At 42.1% G+C, this 15045-nt stretch overlaps 74 pseudogenes; all 74 read left to right on the top strand.

The window, feature by feature from the left end:
• Positions 1-40: 40 nt before the first annotated feature.
• LOC142737840 (5S ribosomal RNA) lies at positions 41-159 on the top strand (annotated as a pseudogene).
• Positions 160-226: 67 nt separating this feature from the next.
• Positions 227-345, top strand: LOC142726312 (5S ribosomal RNA; annotated as a pseudogene).
• Positions 346-412: 67 nt separating this feature from the next.
• Positions 413-531, top strand: LOC142716907 (5S ribosomal RNA; annotated as a pseudogene).
• Positions 532-598: 67 nt separating this feature from the next.
• Positions 599-717, top strand: LOC142735898 (5S ribosomal RNA; annotated as a pseudogene).
• A 67-nt stretch (positions 718-784) lies between these two features.
• Positions 785-903, top strand: LOC142730820 (5S ribosomal RNA; annotated as a pseudogene).
• A 67-nt stretch (positions 904-970) lies between these two features.
• Positions 971-1089, top strand: LOC142737236 (5S ribosomal RNA; annotated as a pseudogene).
• Positions 1090-1156: 67 nt separating this feature from the next.
• LOC142682945 (5S ribosomal RNA) lies at positions 1157-1275 on the top strand (annotated as a pseudogene).
• Positions 1276-1341: 66 nt separating this feature from the next.
• Positions 1342-1460, top strand: LOC142735966 (5S ribosomal RNA; annotated as a pseudogene).
• A 67-nt stretch (positions 1461-1527) lies between these two features.
• Positions 1528-1646, top strand: LOC142737797 (5S ribosomal RNA; annotated as a pseudogene).
• Positions 1647-1713: 67 nt separating this feature from the next.
• LOC142735145 (5S ribosomal RNA) lies at positions 1714-1832 on the top strand (annotated as a pseudogene).
• Positions 1833-1899: 67 nt separating this feature from the next.
• On the top strand, positions 1900-2018 carry LOC142681070 (5S ribosomal RNA; annotated as a pseudogene).
• Positions 2019-2085: 67 nt separating this feature from the next.
• Positions 2086-2204, top strand: LOC142677215 (5S ribosomal RNA; annotated as a pseudogene).
• Positions 2205-2271: 67 nt separating this feature from the next.
• LOC142737493 (5S ribosomal RNA) lies at positions 2272-2390 on the top strand (annotated as a pseudogene).
• Positions 2391-2457: 67 nt separating this feature from the next.
• Positions 2458-2576, top strand: LOC142737556 (5S ribosomal RNA; annotated as a pseudogene).
• A 67-nt stretch (positions 2577-2643) lies between these two features.
• On the top strand, positions 2644-2762 carry LOC142672433 (5S ribosomal RNA; annotated as a pseudogene).
• A 67-nt stretch (positions 2763-2829) lies between these two features.
• On the top strand, positions 2830-2948 carry LOC142686454 (5S ribosomal RNA; annotated as a pseudogene).
• Positions 2949-3015: 67 nt separating this feature from the next.
• LOC142665916 (5S ribosomal RNA) lies at positions 3016-3134 on the top strand (annotated as a pseudogene).
• A 67-nt stretch (positions 3135-3201) lies between these two features.
• LOC142735134 (5S ribosomal RNA) lies at positions 3202-3320 on the top strand (annotated as a pseudogene).
• Positions 3321-3387: 67 nt separating this feature from the next.
• Positions 3388-3506, top strand: LOC142736005 (5S ribosomal RNA; annotated as a pseudogene).
• Positions 3507-3573: 67 nt separating this feature from the next.
• Positions 3574-3692, top strand: LOC142702437 (5S ribosomal RNA; annotated as a pseudogene).
• A 67-nt stretch (positions 3693-3759) lies between these two features.
• Positions 3760-3878, top strand: LOC142666805 (5S ribosomal RNA; annotated as a pseudogene).
• A 67-nt stretch (positions 3879-3945) lies between these two features.
• LOC142677875 (5S ribosomal RNA) lies at positions 3946-4064 on the top strand (annotated as a pseudogene).
• A 61-nt stretch (positions 4065-4125) lies between these two features.
• LOC142670808 (5S ribosomal RNA) lies at positions 4126-4244 on the top strand (annotated as a pseudogene).
• Positions 4245-4311: 67 nt separating this feature from the next.
• Positions 4312-4430, top strand: LOC142735669 (5S ribosomal RNA; annotated as a pseudogene).
• A 67-nt stretch (positions 4431-4497) lies between these two features.
• Positions 4498-4616, top strand: LOC142726290 (5S ribosomal RNA; annotated as a pseudogene).
• A 67-nt stretch (positions 4617-4683) lies between these two features.
• On the top strand, positions 4684-4802 carry LOC142671174 (5S ribosomal RNA; annotated as a pseudogene).
• A 67-nt stretch (positions 4803-4869) lies between these two features.
• Positions 4870-4988, top strand: LOC142738332 (5S ribosomal RNA; annotated as a pseudogene).
• Positions 4989-5055: 67 nt separating this feature from the next.
• LOC142686443 (5S ribosomal RNA) lies at positions 5056-5174 on the top strand (annotated as a pseudogene).
• A 67-nt stretch (positions 5175-5241) lies between these two features.
• Positions 5242-5360, top strand: LOC142735811 (5S ribosomal RNA; annotated as a pseudogene).
• A 67-nt stretch (positions 5361-5427) lies between these two features.
• Positions 5428-5546, top strand: LOC142735801 (5S ribosomal RNA; annotated as a pseudogene).
• Positions 5547-5613: 67 nt separating this feature from the next.
• Positions 5614-5732, top strand: LOC142666261 (5S ribosomal RNA; annotated as a pseudogene).
• Positions 5733-5985: 253 nt separating this feature from the next.
• LOC142738112 (5S ribosomal RNA) lies at positions 5986-6104 on the top strand (annotated as a pseudogene).
• A 67-nt stretch (positions 6105-6171) lies between these two features.
• LOC142668257 (5S ribosomal RNA) lies at positions 6172-6290 on the top strand (annotated as a pseudogene).
• A 67-nt stretch (positions 6291-6357) lies between these two features.
• Positions 6358-6476, top strand: LOC142737110 (5S ribosomal RNA; annotated as a pseudogene).
• A 67-nt stretch (positions 6477-6543) lies between these two features.
• Positions 6544-6662, top strand: LOC142666255 (5S ribosomal RNA; annotated as a pseudogene).
• A 67-nt stretch (positions 6663-6729) lies between these two features.
• Positions 6730-6848, top strand: LOC142736553 (5S ribosomal RNA; annotated as a pseudogene).
• A 67-nt stretch (positions 6849-6915) lies between these two features.
• Positions 6916-7034, top strand: LOC142737118 (5S ribosomal RNA; annotated as a pseudogene).
• A 67-nt stretch (positions 7035-7101) lies between these two features.
• Positions 7102-7220, top strand: LOC142735123 (5S ribosomal RNA; annotated as a pseudogene).
• Positions 7221-7287: 67 nt separating this feature from the next.
• On the top strand, positions 7288-7406 carry LOC142688856 (5S ribosomal RNA; annotated as a pseudogene).
• A 246-nt stretch (positions 7407-7652) lies between these two features.
• On the top strand, positions 7653-7771 carry LOC142690340 (5S ribosomal RNA; annotated as a pseudogene).
• Positions 7772-7838: 67 nt separating this feature from the next.
• On the top strand, positions 7839-7957 carry LOC142680949 (5S ribosomal RNA; annotated as a pseudogene).
• Positions 7958-8024: 67 nt separating this feature from the next.
• On the top strand, positions 8025-8143 carry LOC142683985 (5S ribosomal RNA; annotated as a pseudogene).
• Positions 8144-8210: 67 nt separating this feature from the next.
• On the top strand, positions 8211-8329 carry LOC142723341 (5S ribosomal RNA; annotated as a pseudogene).
• Positions 8330-8396: 67 nt separating this feature from the next.
• Positions 8397-8515, top strand: LOC142697627 (5S ribosomal RNA; annotated as a pseudogene).
• A 67-nt stretch (positions 8516-8582) lies between these two features.
• On the top strand, positions 8583-8701 carry LOC142716356 (5S ribosomal RNA; annotated as a pseudogene).
• Positions 8702-8768: 67 nt separating this feature from the next.
• LOC142677437 (5S ribosomal RNA) lies at positions 8769-8887 on the top strand (annotated as a pseudogene).
• Positions 8888-8954: 67 nt separating this feature from the next.
• On the top strand, positions 8955-9073 carry LOC142680827 (5S ribosomal RNA; annotated as a pseudogene).
• Positions 9074-9140: 67 nt separating this feature from the next.
• LOC142736859 (5S ribosomal RNA) lies at positions 9141-9259 on the top strand (annotated as a pseudogene).
• A 253-nt stretch (positions 9260-9512) lies between these two features.
• Positions 9513-9631, top strand: LOC142736231 (5S ribosomal RNA; annotated as a pseudogene).
• A 67-nt stretch (positions 9632-9698) lies between these two features.
• On the top strand, positions 9699-9817 carry LOC142737136 (5S ribosomal RNA; annotated as a pseudogene).
• Positions 9818-9884: 67 nt separating this feature from the next.
• On the top strand, positions 9885-10003 carry LOC142695446 (5S ribosomal RNA; annotated as a pseudogene).
• A 67-nt stretch (positions 10004-10070) lies between these two features.
• LOC142738004 (5S ribosomal RNA) lies at positions 10071-10189 on the top strand (annotated as a pseudogene).
• A 67-nt stretch (positions 10190-10256) lies between these two features.
• On the top strand, positions 10257-10375 carry LOC142738448 (5S ribosomal RNA; annotated as a pseudogene).
• A 67-nt stretch (positions 10376-10442) lies between these two features.
• LOC142698045 (5S ribosomal RNA) lies at positions 10443-10561 on the top strand (annotated as a pseudogene).
• Positions 10562-10628: 67 nt separating this feature from the next.
• LOC142689425 (5S ribosomal RNA) lies at positions 10629-10747 on the top strand (annotated as a pseudogene).
• A 67-nt stretch (positions 10748-10814) lies between these two features.
• On the top strand, positions 10815-10933 carry LOC142680706 (5S ribosomal RNA; annotated as a pseudogene).
• Positions 10934-11000: 67 nt separating this feature from the next.
• On the top strand, positions 11001-11119 carry LOC142736741 (5S ribosomal RNA; annotated as a pseudogene).
• A 67-nt stretch (positions 11120-11186) lies between these two features.
• LOC142700258 (5S ribosomal RNA) lies at positions 11187-11305 on the top strand (annotated as a pseudogene).
• A 67-nt stretch (positions 11306-11372) lies between these two features.
• LOC142729101 (5S ribosomal RNA) lies at positions 11373-11491 on the top strand (annotated as a pseudogene).
• Positions 11492-11744: 253 nt separating this feature from the next.
• LOC142738490 (5S ribosomal RNA) lies at positions 11745-11863 on the top strand (annotated as a pseudogene).
• Positions 11864-11930: 67 nt separating this feature from the next.
• On the top strand, positions 11931-12049 carry LOC142680585 (5S ribosomal RNA; annotated as a pseudogene).
• Positions 12050-12116: 67 nt separating this feature from the next.
• Positions 12117-12235, top strand: LOC142724466 (5S ribosomal RNA; annotated as a pseudogene).
• A 253-nt stretch (positions 12236-12488) lies between these two features.
• On the top strand, positions 12489-12607 carry LOC142735609 (5S ribosomal RNA; annotated as a pseudogene).
• Positions 12608-12674: 67 nt separating this feature from the next.
• LOC142737820 (5S ribosomal RNA) lies at positions 12675-12793 on the top strand (annotated as a pseudogene).
• A 67-nt stretch (positions 12794-12860) lies between these two features.
• LOC142735571 (5S ribosomal RNA) lies at positions 12861-12979 on the top strand (annotated as a pseudogene).
• Positions 12980-13046: 67 nt separating this feature from the next.
• LOC142735570 (5S ribosomal RNA) lies at positions 13047-13165 on the top strand (annotated as a pseudogene).
• Positions 13166-13232: 67 nt separating this feature from the next.
• LOC142723330 (5S ribosomal RNA) lies at positions 13233-13351 on the top strand (annotated as a pseudogene).
• Positions 13352-13604: 253 nt separating this feature from the next.
• On the top strand, positions 13605-13723 carry LOC142716345 (5S ribosomal RNA; annotated as a pseudogene).
• A 67-nt stretch (positions 13724-13790) lies between these two features.
• On the top strand, positions 13791-13909 carry LOC142680463 (5S ribosomal RNA; annotated as a pseudogene).
• A 252-nt stretch (positions 13910-14161) lies between these two features.
• Positions 14162-14280, top strand: LOC142738003 (5S ribosomal RNA; annotated as a pseudogene).
• A 67-nt stretch (positions 14281-14347) lies between these two features.
• LOC142670003 (5S ribosomal RNA) lies at positions 14348-14466 on the top strand (annotated as a pseudogene).
• A 67-nt stretch (positions 14467-14533) lies between these two features.
• LOC142710405 (5S ribosomal RNA) lies at positions 14534-14652 on the top strand (annotated as a pseudogene).
• Positions 14653-14719: 67 nt separating this feature from the next.
• On the top strand, positions 14720-14838 carry LOC142680342 (5S ribosomal RNA; annotated as a pseudogene).
• Positions 14839-14905: 67 nt separating this feature from the next.
• Positions 14906-15024, top strand: LOC142736740 (5S ribosomal RNA; annotated as a pseudogene).
• The last annotated feature ends 21 nt before the right edge of the window (positions 15025-15045 follow it).

Here is a 15045-nt window from a genome sequence, read left to right as displayed (position 1 = left end):
CACAATCGATTAAAAAGGACTATGGATTAAAGCATTTAATGTCAATGGCCATTCTAAGCTGGATGTGCCTGCTCTCGTCAGATCGCAGAAGTTACACAGCTTAAGCCCTCGCTAGTACCAGTGTGGGAGACTGTCTGGGAATCCGTGGTGCGGTTGACTTTTTATTATGTCGTTTAGATTTTGTTTCACAATCGATTAAAAAGGACTATGGATTAAAGCATTCAATGTCAATGGCCATTCTAAGCTGAATGTCCCTGCTCTCGTCAGATCGCAGAAGTTACACAGCTTAAGGCCTCGCTAGTACCAGTGTGGGAGACTGTCTGGGAATCCGTGGTGCGGTTGACTTTTAATTATGTCGTTTAGATTTTGTTTCACAATCGATTAAAAAGGACTATGGATTAAAGCATTAAATGTCAATGGCCATTCTAAGCTGAATGTGCCTGCGCTCGTCAGATCGCAGAAGTTACACAGCTTAAGGCCTCGCTAGTACCAGTGTGGGAGACTGTCTGGGAATCCGTGGTGCTGTTGACTTTTTATTATGTCGTTTAGATTTTGTTTCACAATCGATTAAAAATGACTATGGATTAAAGCATTTAATGTCAATGGCCATTCTAAGCTGAATGTGCCTGCTTTCGTCAGATCGCAGAAGTTATACAGCTTAAGGCCTCGCTAGTACCAGTGTGGGAGACTGTCTGGGAATCCGTGGTGCGGTTGACTTTTTATTATGGCGTTTAGATTTTGTTTCACAACAGATTAAATAGGACTATGGATTAAAGCATTTAACGTCAATGGCCATTCTAAGCTGAATGTGCCTGCTCTCGTCAGAACGCAGAAGTTACACAGCTTAAGGCCTCGCTAGTACCAGTGTGGTAGACTGTCTGGGAATCCGTGGTGCGGTTGACTTTTTATTATGTCGTTTAGATTTTGTTTCACAATCGATTAAAAAGGACTATGGATTAAAGCATTTAATGTCAATGGCCATTCTAAGCTGAATGTCCCTGCTCTCGTCAGATCGCAGACGTTACACAGCTTAAGGCCTCGCTAGTACCAGTGTGGGAGACTGTCTGGGAATCCGTGGTGCGGTTGACTTTTTATTACGTCGTTTAGATTTTGTTTCACAATCGATTAAAAAGGACTATGGATTAAAGCATTTAATGTCAATGGCCATTCTAAGCTGGATGTGCCTGCTGTCGTCAGATCGCAGAAGTTACACAGCTTAAGGCCTCGCTAGTACCAGTGTGGGAGACTGTCTGGGAATCCGTGGTGCGGTTGACTTTTTATTATGTCGTTTAGATTTTGTTTCACAATCGATTAAAAGGACTATGGATTAAAGCATTTAATGTCAATGGCCATTCTAAGCTGAATGTGCCTGCTCTCGTCAGATCGCAGAAGTTACACAGCTTAAGGCCTCGCTAGTACCAGTGTGGGAGACTGTCTGGGAATCAGTGGTGCAGTTGACTTTTTATTATGTCATTTAGATTTTGTTTCACAATCGATTAAAAAGGACTATGGATTAAAGCATTTAATGTCAATGGCCATTCTAAGCTGAATGTGCCTGCTCTCGTCAGATCGCAGAAGTTACACAGCTTAAGGCCTCGCTAGTACCAGTGTGGGAGACTGTCTGGGAATCCGTGGTGAAGTTGACTTTTTATTATGTCGTTTAGATTTTGTTTCACAATAGATTAAATAGGACTATGGATTAAAGCATTTAACGTCAATGGCCATTCTAAGCTGAATGTGCCTGCTCTCGTCAGAACGCAGAAGTTACACAGCTTAAGGCCTCGCTAGTACCAGTGTGGGAGACTGTCTGGGAATCCGTGGTGCGGTTGAATTTTTATTATGTCGTTTAGATTTTGTTTCACAATCGATTAAAAAGGACTATGGATTAAAGCATTTAATGTCAATGGCCATTCTAAGCTGAATGTGCCTGCTCTCGTCAGATCGCAGAAGTTACACAGCTTAAGGCCTCGCTAGTACCAGTGTGGGAGACTGTCTGGGAATCCGTGGTGCGGTTGACTTTTTATTATGTCGTTTAGATTTTGTTTCACAATCGATTAAAAAGGACTATGGATTAAAGCATTTAATGTCAATGGCCATTCTAAGCTGGATGTGCCTGCTCTCGTTAGATCGCAGAAGTTACACAGCTTAACGCCTCGATAGTACCAGTGTGGGAGACTGTCTGGGAATCCGTGGTGCGGTTGACTTTTTATTATGTCGTTTAGATTTTGTTTCACAATAGATTAAATAGGACTATGGATTAATTTTTTTAACGTCAATGGCCATTCTAAGCTGAATGTGCCTGCTCTCGTCAGATCGCAGAAGTTACACAGCTTAAGGCCTCGCTAGTACCATTGTGGGAGACTGTCTGGGAATCCGTGGTGCGGTTGAATTTTTATTATGTCGTTTAGATTTTGTTTCACAATCGATTAAAAAGGACTATGGATTAAAGCATTTAATGTCAATGGCCATTCTAAGCTGAATGTCCCTGCTCTCGTCAGATCGCAGAAGTTACACAGCTTAAGGCCTCGCTAGTATCAGTGTGGGAGACTGTCTGGGAATCCGTGGTGCGGTTGACTTTTTACTATGTTGTTTAGATTTTGTTTCACAATGGATTAAATAGGACTATGGATTAAGGCTTTTAATGTCAATGGCCATGCTAAGCTGAATGTGCCTGCTCTCGTCAGATCGCAGAAGTTACACAGGTTAAGGCCTCGCTAGTACCAGTGTGGGAGACTGTCTGGGAATCCGTGGTGCGGTTGAATTTTTATTATGTCGTTTAGATTTTGTTTCACAATCGATTAAAAAGGACTATGGATTAAAGCATTTAATGTCAATGGCCATTCTAAGCTGAATGTCCCTTCTCTCGTCAGATCGCAGAAGTTACACAGCTTAAGGCCTCGCTAGTACCAGTGTGGGAGACTGTCTGGGAATCCGTGGTGCGGTTGACTTTTTATTATGTCGTTTAGATTTTGTTTCACAATCGATTAAAAAGGACTATGGATTAAAGCATTTAATGTCAATGGCCATTCTAAGCTGAATGTGCCTGCTTTCGTCAGATCGCAGAAGTTACACAGCTTAAGGCCTCGCTAGTACCAGTGTGGGAGACTGTCTGGGAATCAGTGGTGCGGTTGACTTTTTATTATGTCGTTTAGATTTTGTTTCACAATAGATTAAATAGGACTATGGATTAAAGCATTTAACGTCAATGGCCATTCTAAGCTGAATGTGCCTGCTCTCGTCAGAACGCAGAAGTTACACAGCTTAAGGCCTCGCTAGTACCAGTGTGGGAGACTGTCTGGGAATCCGTGGTGCGGTTGAATTTTTATTATGTCGTTTAGATTTTGTTTCACAATCGATTAAAAAGGACTATGGATTAAAGCATTTAATGTCAATGGCCATTCTAAGCTGAATGTGCCTGCTCTCGTCAGACCGCAGAAGTTACACAGCTTAAGGCCTCGCTAGTACCAGTGTGGGAGACTGTCTGGGAATCTGTGGTGCGGTTGACTTTTTATTATGTCGTTTAGATTTTGTTTCACAATCGATTAAAAAGGACTATGGATTAAATCATTTAATGTCAATGGCCATTCTAAGCTGAATGTGCCTGCTCTCGTCAGACCGCAGAAGTTACACAGCTTAAGGCTTTGCTAGTACCAGTGTGGGAGACTGTCTGGGTATCCGTGGTGCAGTTGACTTTTTATTATGTCGTTTAGATTTTGTTTCACAATAGATTAAATAGGACTATGGATTAAAGCATTTAACGTCAATGGCCATTCTAAGCTGAATGTGCCTGCTCTCGTCAGAACGCAGAAGTTACACAGCTTAAGGCCTCGCTAGTACCAGTGTGGGAAACTGTCTGGGAGTCCGTGGTGCGGTTGAATTTTTATTATGTCGTTTAGATTTTGTTTCACAATCGATTAAAAAGGACTATGTATTAAAGCATTTAATGTCAATGGCCATTCTAAGCTGAATGTCCCTGCTCTCGTCAGATTGCAGAAGTTACACAGCTTAAGGCCTCGTTAGTACCAGTGTGGGAGACTGTCTGGGAATCCGTGGTGCGGTTTACTTTTTATTATGTTGTTTAGATTTTGTTTCACAATAAATTAAATAGGACTATGGATTTTTAATGTCAATGGCCATTCTAAGCTGAATGTGCCTGCTCTCGTCAGATCGCAGAAGTTACACAGCTTAACGCCTCGCTAGTACCAGTGTGGGAGACTGTCTGGGAATCCGTGGTGCGGTTGACTTTTTATTATGTCGTTTACATTGTGTTTCACAATAGATTAAATAGGACTATGGATTAAAGCATTTAACGTCAATGGCCATTCTAAGCTGAATGTGCCTGCTCTCGTCAGATCGCAGAAGTTACACAGCTTAAGGCCTCGCTAGTACCAGAGTGGGAGACTGTCTGGGAATCCGTGGTGCGGTTGAATTTTTATTATGTCGTTTAGATTTTGTTTCACAATCGATTAAAAAGGACTATGGATTAAAGCATTTGATGTCAATGGCCATTCTAAGCTGAATGTCCCTGCTCTCGTCAGATCGCAGAAGTTACACAGCTTAAGGCCTCGCTAGTACCAGTGTGGGAGACTGTCTGGGAATCCGTGGTGCGGTTGACTTTTTATTATGTCGTTTAGATTTTGGTTCACAATCGATTAAAAAGTACTATGGATTAAAGCATTTAATGTCTATGGCCATTCTAAGCTGAATGTGCCTGCTCTCGTCTGATCGCAGAAGTTACACAGCTTAAGGCCTCGCTAGTACCAGTGTGGGAGACTGTCTGGGAATCCGTGGTGCGGCTGACTTTTTATTATGTCGTTTAGATTTTGTTTCACAATCGATTAAAAAGGACTATGGATTAAAGCATTTAATGTTAATGGCCATTCTAAGCTGGATGTGCCTGCTCTCGTCAGATCGCAGAAGTTACACAGCTTAAGGCCTCGCTAGTACCAGTGTGGGAGACTGTCTGGGAATCCGTGGTGCGGTTGAATTTTTATTATGTCGTTTAGATTTTGTTTCACAATCGATTAAAAAGGACTATGGATTAAAGCATTTAATGTCAATGGCCATTCTAAGCTGAATGTCCCTTCTCTCGTCAGATCGCAGAAGTTACACAGCTTAAGGCCTCGCTAGTACCAGTGTGGGAGACTGTCTGGGAATCCGTGGTGCGGTTGACTTTTTATTATGTCGTTTAGATTTTGTTTCACAATCGATTAAAAAGGACTATGGATTAAAGCATTTAATGTCAATGGCCATTCTAAGCTGAATGTGCCTGCTCTCGTCAGATCGCAGAAGTTACACAGCTTAAGGCCTCGCTAGTACCAGTGTGGGAGACTGTCTGGGAATCAGTGGTGCGGTTGACTTTTTATTATGTCGTTTAGATTTTGTTTCACAATAGATTAAATAGGACTATGGATTAAAGCTTTTAACGTCAATGGCCATTCTAAGCTGAATGTGCCTGCTCTCGTCAGATCGTAGAAGTTACACAGCTTAAGGCCTCGCTAGTACTAGTGTGGGAGACTGTCTGGGAATCCGTGGTGCGGTTGACTTTTTATTATGTCGTTTAGATTTTGTTTCACAATCGATTAAAAAGGACTATAAATTAAAGCATTTAATGTCAATGGCCATTCTAAGCTGAATGTGCCTGCTCTCGTCAGATCGCAGAAGTAACACAGCTTAAGGCCTCGCTAGTATCAGTGTGGGAGACTGTCTGGGAATCCGTGGTGCGGTTGACTTTTTACTATGTTGTTTAGATTTTGTTTCACAATGGATTAAATAGGACTATGGATTAAAGCATTTAATGTCAATGGCCATTCTAAGCTGAATGTGCCTGCACTTGTCAGATCGCAGAAGTTACACAGCTTAAGCCCTCGCTAGTACCAGTGTGGGAGACTGTCTGGGAATCCGTGGTGCGGTTGACTTTTTATTATGTCGTTTAGATTTTGTTTCACAATCGATTAAAAAGGACTATGGATTAAAGCATTTAATGTCAATGCCCATTCTAAGCTGAATGTGCCTGCTCTCGTCAGATCGCAGAAGTTACACAGCTTAAGGCCTCGCTAGTACCAGTGTGGGAGACTGTCTGGGAATCCGTGGTGCGGTTGACTTTTTATTATGTCGTTTAGATTTTGTTTCACAATAGATTAAATAGGACTATGGATTAAAGCTTTTAACGTCAATGGCCATTCTAAGCTGAATGTGCCTGCTCTCGTCAGATCGCAGAAGTAACACAGCTTAAGGCCTCGCTAGTACCAGTGTGGGAGACTGTCTGGGAATCCGTGGTGCGGTTGAATTTTTATTATGTCGTTTAGATTTTGTTTCACAATCGATTAAAAAGGACTATGGATTAAAGCATTTAATGTCAATGGCCATTCTAAGCTGAATGTCCCTGCTCTCGTCAGATCGTAGAAGTTACACAGCTTAAGGCCTCGCTAGTACTAGTGTGGGAGACTGTCTGGGAATCCGTGGTGCGGTTGACTTTTTATTATGTCGTTTAGATTTTGTTTCACAATCGATTAAAAAGGACTATAAATTAAAGCATTTAATGTCAATGGCCATTCTAAGCTGAATGTGCCTGCTCTCGTCAGATCGCAGAAGTAACACAGCTTAAGGCCTCGCTAGTATCAGTGTGGGAGACTGTCTGGGAATCCGTGGTGCGGTTGACTTTTTACTATGTTGTTTAGATTTTGTTTCACAATGGATTAAATAGGACTATGGAATAAGGCTTTTAATGTCAATGGCCATTCTAAGCTGAATGTGCCTGCTCTCGTCAGATCGCAGAAGTTACACAGCTTAAGGCCTCGCTAGTACCAGTGTGGGAGACTGTCTGGGAATCCGTGGTGCGGTTGAATTTTTATTATGTCGTTTAGATTTTGTTTCACAATCGATTAAAAAGGACTATGGATTAAAGCATTTAATGTCAATGGCCATTCTAAGCTGAATGTCCCTGCTCTCGTCAGATCGCAGAAGTTACACAGCTTAAGGCCTCGCTAGTACCAGTGTGGGAGACTGTCTGGGAATCAGTGGTGCGGTTGACTTAATATTATGTCGTTTAGATTTTGTTTCACAATAGATTAAATAGGACTATGGATTAAAGCATTTAACGTCAATGGCCATTCTAAGCTGAATGTGCCTGCTCTCGTCAGAACGCAGAAGTTACACAGCTTAAGGCCTCGCTAGTACCAGTGTGGGAGACTGTCTGGGAATCCGTGGTGCGGTTGAATTTTTATTATGTCGTTTAGATTTTGTTTCACAATCGATTAAAAAGGACTATGGATTAAAGCATTTAATGTCAATGGCCATTCTAAGCCGAATGTGCCTGCTCTCGTCAGATCGCAGAAGTTACACAGCTTAAGCCCTCGCTAGTACCAGTGTGGGAGACTGTCTGGGAATCCGTGGTGCAGTTGACTTTTTATTATGTCGTTTAGATTTTGTTTCACAATCGATTAAAAAGGACTATGGATTAAAGCATTTAATGTCAATGGCCATTCTAAGCTGAATGTGCCTGCTCTCGTCAGATCGCAGAAGTTACACAGCTTAAGGCCTCGCTAGTACCAGTGTGGGAGACTGTCTGGGGGTGCGGTTGACTTTTTATTATGTCGTTTAGATTTTGTTTCACAATCGATTAAAAAGGACTATGGATTAAAGCATTTAATGTCAATGGCCATTCTAAGATGAATGTGCCTGCTCTCGTCAGATCGCAGAAGTTACACAGCTTAAGCCCTCGCTAGTACCAGTGTGGGAGACTGTCTGGGAATCCGTGGTGCGGTTGACTTTTTATTATGTCGTTTAGATTTTGTTTCACAATCGATTAAAAAGGACTATGGATTAAAGCATTTAATGTCAATGGCCATTCTAAGCTGAATGTGCCTGCTCTCGTCAGATCGCAGAAGTTACACAGCTTAAGGCCTCGCTAGTACCAGTGTGGGAGACTGTCTGGGAATCCGTGGTGCGGTTGACTTTATATTATGTCGTTTAGATTTTGTTTCACAATGGATTAAATAGGACTATGGATTAAGGCTTTTAATGTCAATGGCCATTCTAAGCTGAATGTGCCTGCTCTCGTCAAATCGCAGAAGTTACACAGCTTAAGGCCTCGCTTGTACCAGTGTGGGAGACTGTCTGGGAATCCGTGGTGCGGTTGACTTTTTATTATGTTGTTTAGATTTTGTTTCACAATAGATTAAATAGGACTATGGATTAAGGCTTTAAATGTCAATGGCCATTCTAAGCTGAATGTGCCTGCTCTCGTCAGATCGCAGAAGTTACACAGCTTAAGGCCTCACTAGTACCAGTGTGGGAGACTGTCTGGGAATCCGTGGTGCGGTTGACTTTTTATTATGTCGTTTAGATTTTGTTTCACAATAGATTAAATAGGACTATGGATTAAAGCATTTAACGTCAATGACCATTCTAAGCTGAATGTGCCTGCTCTCGTCAGATCGCAGAAGTTACACAGCTTAAGGCCTCGCTAGTACCAGTGTGGGAGACTGTCTGGGAATCAGTGGTGCGGTTGAACTTTTATTATGTCGTTTAGATTTTGTTTCACAATCGATTAAAAAGGACTATGGATTAAAGTATTTAATGTCAATGGCCATTCTAAGCTGAAAGTCCCTGCTCTCGTCAGATCGCAGAAGTTACACAGCTTAAGGCCTCGCTAGTACCAGTGTGGGAGACTGTCTGGGAATCCGTGGTGCGGTTGACTTTTTATTATGTTGTTTAGATTTTGTTTCACAATAGATTAAATAGGACTATGGATTAAGGCTTTTAATGTCAATGGCCATTCTAAGCTGAATGTGCCTGCTCTCGTCAGATCGCAGAAGTTACACAGCTTAAGGCCTCGCTTGTGCCAGTGTGGGAGACTGTCTGGGAATCCGTGGTGCGGTTGACTTTTTATTATGTCGTTTAGATTTTGTTTCACAATCGATTAAAAAGGACTATGGATTAAAGCATTTAATGTCAATGGCCATTCTAAGCTGAATGTGCCTGCTCTCGTCAGATCGCAGAAGTTACACAGCTTAAGGCCTCGCTAGTACCAGTGTGGGAGACTGTCTGGGAATCCGTGGTGCGGTTGACTTTTTATTATGTCGTTTAGATTTTGTTTCACAATAGATTAAATAGGACTATGGATTAAAGCATTTAACATCAATGGCCATTCTAAGCTGAATGTGCCTGCTCTCGTCAGATCGCAGAAGTTACACAGCTTAAGGCCTCGCTAGTACCAGTGTGGGAGACTGTCTGGGAATCCGGGGTGCGGTTGACTTTTTATTATGTCGTTTAGATTTTGTTTCACAATAGATTAAATAGGACTATGGATTAAAGCTTTTCACGTCAATGGCCATTCTAAGCTGAATGTGCCTGCTCTCGTCAGAACGCAGAAGGTACACAGCTTAAAGCCTCGCTAGTACCAGTGTGGGAGACTGTCTGGGAATCCGTGGTGCGGTTGCATTTTTATTATGTCGTTTAGATTTTGTTTCACAATCGATTAAAAAGGACTATGGATTAAAGCATTTAATGGCAATTGCCATTCTAAGCTGAAAGTCCCTGCTCTCGTCAGATCGCAGAAATTACACAGCTTAAGGCCTCGCTAGTACCAATGTGGGAGACTGTCTGGGAATCCGTGGTGCGGTTGACTTTTTATTATGTTGTTTAGATTTTGTTTCACAATAGATTAAATAGGACTATGGATTAAGGCTTTTAATGTCAATGGCCATTCTAAGCTGAATGTGCCTGCTCTCGTCAGATCGCCGAAGTTACACAGCTTAAGGCCTCGCTAGTACCAGTGTGGGAGACTGTCTGGGAATCCGTGGTGCGGTTGACTTTTTATTATGTCGTTTAGATTTTGTTTCACAATCGATTAAAAAGGACTATGGATTAAAGCATTTAATGTCAATGGCCATTCTAAGCTGGATGTGCCTGCTCTCGTTAGATCGCAGCAGTTACACAGCTTAACGCCTCGCTAGTACCAGTGTGGGAGACTGTCTGGGAATCCGTGGTGCGGTTGACTTTTTATTATGTCGTTTAGATTTTGTTTCACAATAGATTAAATAGGACTATGGATTAAAGCATTTAACGTCAATGGCCATTCTAAGCTGAATGTGCCTGCTCTAGTCAGATCGCAGAAGTTACACAGCTTAAGGCCTCGCTAGTACCAGTGTGGGAGACTGTCTGGGAATCCGTGGTGCGGTTGACTTTTTATTATGTCGTTTAGATTTTGTTTCACAATCGATTAAAAAGGACTATGGATTAAAGCATTTAATGTCAATGGCCATTCTAAGCTGAAAGTCCCTGCTCTCGTCAGATCGCAGAAGTTACACAGCTTAAGGCCTCGCTAGTACCAGTGTGGGAGAATGTCTGGGAATACGTGGTGCGGTTGACTTTTTATTATGTTGTTTAGATTTTGTTTCACAATAGATTAAATAGGACTATGGATTAAAGCATTTAACATCAATGGCCATTCTAAGCTGAATGTGCCTGCTCTCGTCAGATCGCAGAAGTTACACAGCTTAAGGCCTCGCTAGTACCAGTGTGGGAGACTGTCTGGGAATCCGTGGTGCGGTCTAATTTTTATTATGTCGTTTAGATTTTGTTTCACAATCGATTAAAAAGGACTATGGATTAAAGCATTTGATGTCAATGGCCATTCTAAGCTGAATGTCCCTGCTCTCGTCAGATCGCAGAAGTTACACAGCTTAAGGCCTCGCTTGTGCCAGTGTGGGAGACTGTCTGGGAATCCGTGGTGCGGTTGACTTTTTATTATGTCGTTTAGATTTTGTTTCACAATCGATTAAAAAGGACTATGGATTAAAGCATTTAATGTCAATGGCCATTCTAAGCTGAATGTGCCTGCTCTCGTCAGATCGCAGAAGTTACACAGCTTAAGGCCTCGCTAGTACCAGTGTGGGAGACTGTCTGGGAATCCGTGGTGCGGTTGACTTTTTATTATGTCGTTTAGATTTTGTTTCACAATCGATTAAATAGGACTATGGATTAAAGCATTTAATGTCAATGGCCATTCTAAGCTGAATGTCCCTGCTCTCGTCAGATCGCAGAAGTTACACAGCTTAAGGCCTCGCTTGTACCAGTGTGGGAGACTGTCTGGGAATCCGTGGTGCGGTTGACTTTTTATTATGTCGTTTAGATTTTGTTTCACAATCGATTAAAAAGGACTATGGATTAAAGCATTTAATGTCAATGGCCATTCTAAGCTGAATGTCCCTTCTCTCGTCAGATCGCAGGAGTTACACAGCTTAAGGCCTCGCTAGTACCAGAGTGGGAGACTGTCTGGGAATCCGTGGTGCGGTTGACTTTTTATTATGTCGTTTAGATTTTGTTTCACAATCGATTAAAAAGGACTATGGATTAAAGCATTTAATGTCGATGGCCATTCTAAGCTGAATGTGCCTGCTCTCGTCAGATCGCAGAAGTTACACAGCTTAAGGCCTCGCTAGTACCAGTGTGGGAGACTGTCTGGGAATCCGTGGTGCGGTTGACTTTTTATTATGTCGTTTAGATTTTGTTTCACAATAGATTAAATAGGACTATGGATTAAAGCATTTAACATCAATGGCCATTCTAAGCTGAATTTGCCTGCTCTCGTCAGATCGCAGAAGTTACACAGCTTAAGGCCTCGCTAGTACCAGTGTGGGAGACTGTCTGGGAATCCGTGGTGCGGTCTAATTTTTATTATGTCGTTTAGATTTTGTTTCACAATCGATTAAAAAGGACTATGGATTAAAGCATTTAATGTCAATGGCCATTCTAAGCTGAATGTCCCTGTTCTCGTCAGATCGCAGAAGTTACACAGCTTAAGGCCTCGCTTGTACCAGTGTGGGAGACTGTCTGGGAATCCGTGGTGCGGTTGACTTTTTATTATGTCGTTTAGATTTTGTTTCACAATCGATTAAAAAGGACTATGGATTAAAGCATTTAATGTCAATGGCCATTCTAAGCTGAATGTGCCTGCTCTCGTCAGATCGCAGAAGTTACACAGCTTAAGGCCTCGCTAGTACCAGTGTGGGAGACTGTCTGGGAATCCGTGGTGCGGTTGACTTTTTATTATGTCGTTTAGATTTTGTGTCACAATCGATTAAAAAGGACTATGGATTAAAGCATTTAATGTCAATGGCCATTCTAAGCTGAATGTGCCTGCTCTCGTCAGATCGCAGAAGTTACACAGCTTAAGGCCTCGCTAGTACCAGTGTGGGAGACTGTCTGGGAATCCGGGGTGCGGTTGACTTTTTATTATGTCGTTTAGATTTTGTTTCACAATAGATTAAATAGGACTATGGATTAAAGCATTTCACGTCAATGGCCATTCTAAGCTGAATGTGCCTGCTCTCGTCAGAACGCAGAAGGTACACAGCTTAAAGCCTCGCTAGTACCAGTGTGGGAGACTGTCTGGGAATCCGTGGTGCGGTTGCATTTTTATTATGTCGTTTAGATTTTGTTTCACAATCGATTAAAAAGGACTATGGATTAAAGCATTTAATGGCAATTGCCATTCTAAGCTGAAAGTCCCTGCTCTCGTCAGATCGCAGAAGTTACACAGCTTAAGGCCTCGCTAGTACCAGTGTGGGAGACTGTCTGGGAATCCGTGGTGCGGTTGACTTTTTATTATGTCGTTTAGATTTTGTTTCACAATAGATTAAATAGGACTATGGATTAAAGCATTTAACGTCAATGGCCATTCTAAGCTGAATGTGCCTGCTCTCGTCAGATCGCAGAAGTTACACAGCTTAAGGCCTCGCCAGTACCAGTGTGGGAGACGGTCTGGGAATCCGTGGTGCGGTTGACTTTTTATTATGTTGTTTAGATTTTGTTTCACAATAGATTAAATAGGACTATGGATTAAGGCTTTTAATGTCAATGGCCATTCTAAGCTGAATGTGCCTGCTCTCGTCAGATCGCAGAAGTTACACAGCTTAAGGCCTCGCTTGTACCAGTGTGGGAGACTGTCTGGGAATCCGTGGTGCGGTTGACTTTATATTATGTCGTTTAGATTTTGTTTCACAATGGATTAAATAGGACTATGGATTAAGGCTTTTAATGTCAATGGCCATTCTAAGCTGAATGTGCCTGCTCTCGTCAGATCGCAGAAGTTACACAGCTTAAGGCCTCGCTTGTACCAGTGTGGGAGACTGTCTGGGAATCCGTGGTGCGGTTGACTTTTTATTATGTTGTTTAGATTTTGTTTCACAATAGATTAAATAGGACTATGGATTAAGGCTTTTAATGTCAATGGCCATTCTAAGCTGAATGTGCCTGCTCTCGTCAGATCGCAGAAGTTACACAGCTTAAGGCCTCACTAGTACCAGTGTGGGAGACTGTCTGGGAATCCGTGGTGCGGTTGACTTTTTATTATGTCGTTTAGATTTTGTTTCACAATAGATTAAATAGGACTATGGATTAAAGCATTTAACGTCAATGACCATTCTAAGCTGAATGTGCCTGCTCTAGTCAGATCGCAGAAGTTACACAGCTTAAGGCCTCGCTAGTACCAGTGTGGCAGACTGTCTGGGAATCCGTGGTGCGGTTGAATTTTTATTATGTCGTTTAGATTTTGTTTCACAATCGATTAAAAAGGACTATGGATTAAAGTATTTAATGTCAATGGCCATTCTAAGCTGAAAGTCCCTGCTCTCGTCAGATCGCAGAAGTTACACAGCTTAAGGCCTCGCTAGTACCAGTGTGGGAGACTGTCTGGGAATCCGTGGTGCGGTTGACTTTTTATTATGTTGTTTAGATTTTGTTTCACAATAGATTAAATAGGACTATGGATTAAGGCTTTTAATGTCAATGGCCATTCTAAGCTGAATGTGCCTGCTCTCGTCAGATCGCAGAAGTTACACAGCTTAAGGCCTCGCTAGTACCAGTGTGGGAGACTGTCTGGGAATCCGTGGTGCGGTTGACTTTTTATTATGTCGTTTAGATTTTGTTTCACAATCGATTAAAAAGGACTATGGATTAAAGCATTTAATGTCAATGGCCATTCTAAGCTGGATGTGCCTGCTCTCGTTAGATCGCAGAAGTTACACAGCTTAACGCCTCGCTAGTACCAGTGTGGGAGACTGTCTGGGAATCCGTGGTTCGGTTGACTTTTATTATGTCGTTTAGATTTTGTTTCACAATAGATTAAATAGGACTATGGATTAAAGCATTTAACGTCAATGGCCATTCTAAGCTGAATGTGCCTGCTCTAGTCAGATCGCAGAAGTTACACAGCTTAAGGCCTCGCTAGTACCAGTGTGGGAGACTGTCTGGGAATCCGTGGTGCGGTTGACTTTTTATTATGTCGTTTAGATTTTGTTTCACAATCGATTAAAAAGGACTATGGATTAAAGCATTTAATGTCAATGGCCATTCTAAGCTGAAAGTCCCTGCTCTCGTCAGATCGCAGAAGTTACACAGCTTAAGGCCTCGCTAGTACCAGTGTGGGAGAATGTCTGGGAATCCGTGGTGCGGTTGACTTTTTATTATGTTGTTTAGATTTTGTTTCACAATAGATTAAATAGGACTATGGATTAAAGCATTTAACATCAATGGCCATTCTAAGCTGAATGTGCCTGTTCTCGTCAGATCGCAGAAGTTACACAGCTTAAGGCCTCGCTAGTACCAGTGTGGGAGACTGTCTGGGAATCCGTGGTGCGGTCTAATTTTTATTATGTCGTTTAGATTTTGTTTCACAATCGATTAAAAAGGACTATGGATTAAAGCATTTAATGTCAATGGCCATTCTAAGCTGAATGTGCCTGCTCTCGTCAGATCGCAGAAGTTACACAGCTTAAGGCCTCGCTAGTACCAGTGTGGGAGACTGTCTGGGAATCCGTGGTGCGGTTGACTTTTTATTATGTCGTTTAGATTTTGTTTCACAATCGATTAAATAGGACTATGGATTAAAGCATTTAATGTCAATGGCCATTCTAAGCTGAATGTCCCTGCTCTCGTCAGATCGCAGAAGTTACACAGCTTAAGGCCTCGCTTGTACCAGTGTGGGAGACTGTCTGGGAATCCGTGGTGCGGTTGACTTTTTATTATGTCGTTTAGATT

The sequence above is a fragment of the Rhinoderma darwinii genome, chromosome 1 (genome assembly GCF_050947455.1).
Source record: "Rhinoderma darwinii isolate aRhiDar2 chromosome 1, aRhiDar2.hap1, whole genome shotgun sequence".
NCBI lineage: Eukaryota > Metazoa > Chordata > Amphibia > Anura > Rhinodermatidae > Rhinoderma > Rhinoderma darwinii.
The sequence above is the reverse complement of the archived record's forward strand: the minus strand, read 5'-3'. Positions and strand labels throughout refer to the sequence as shown.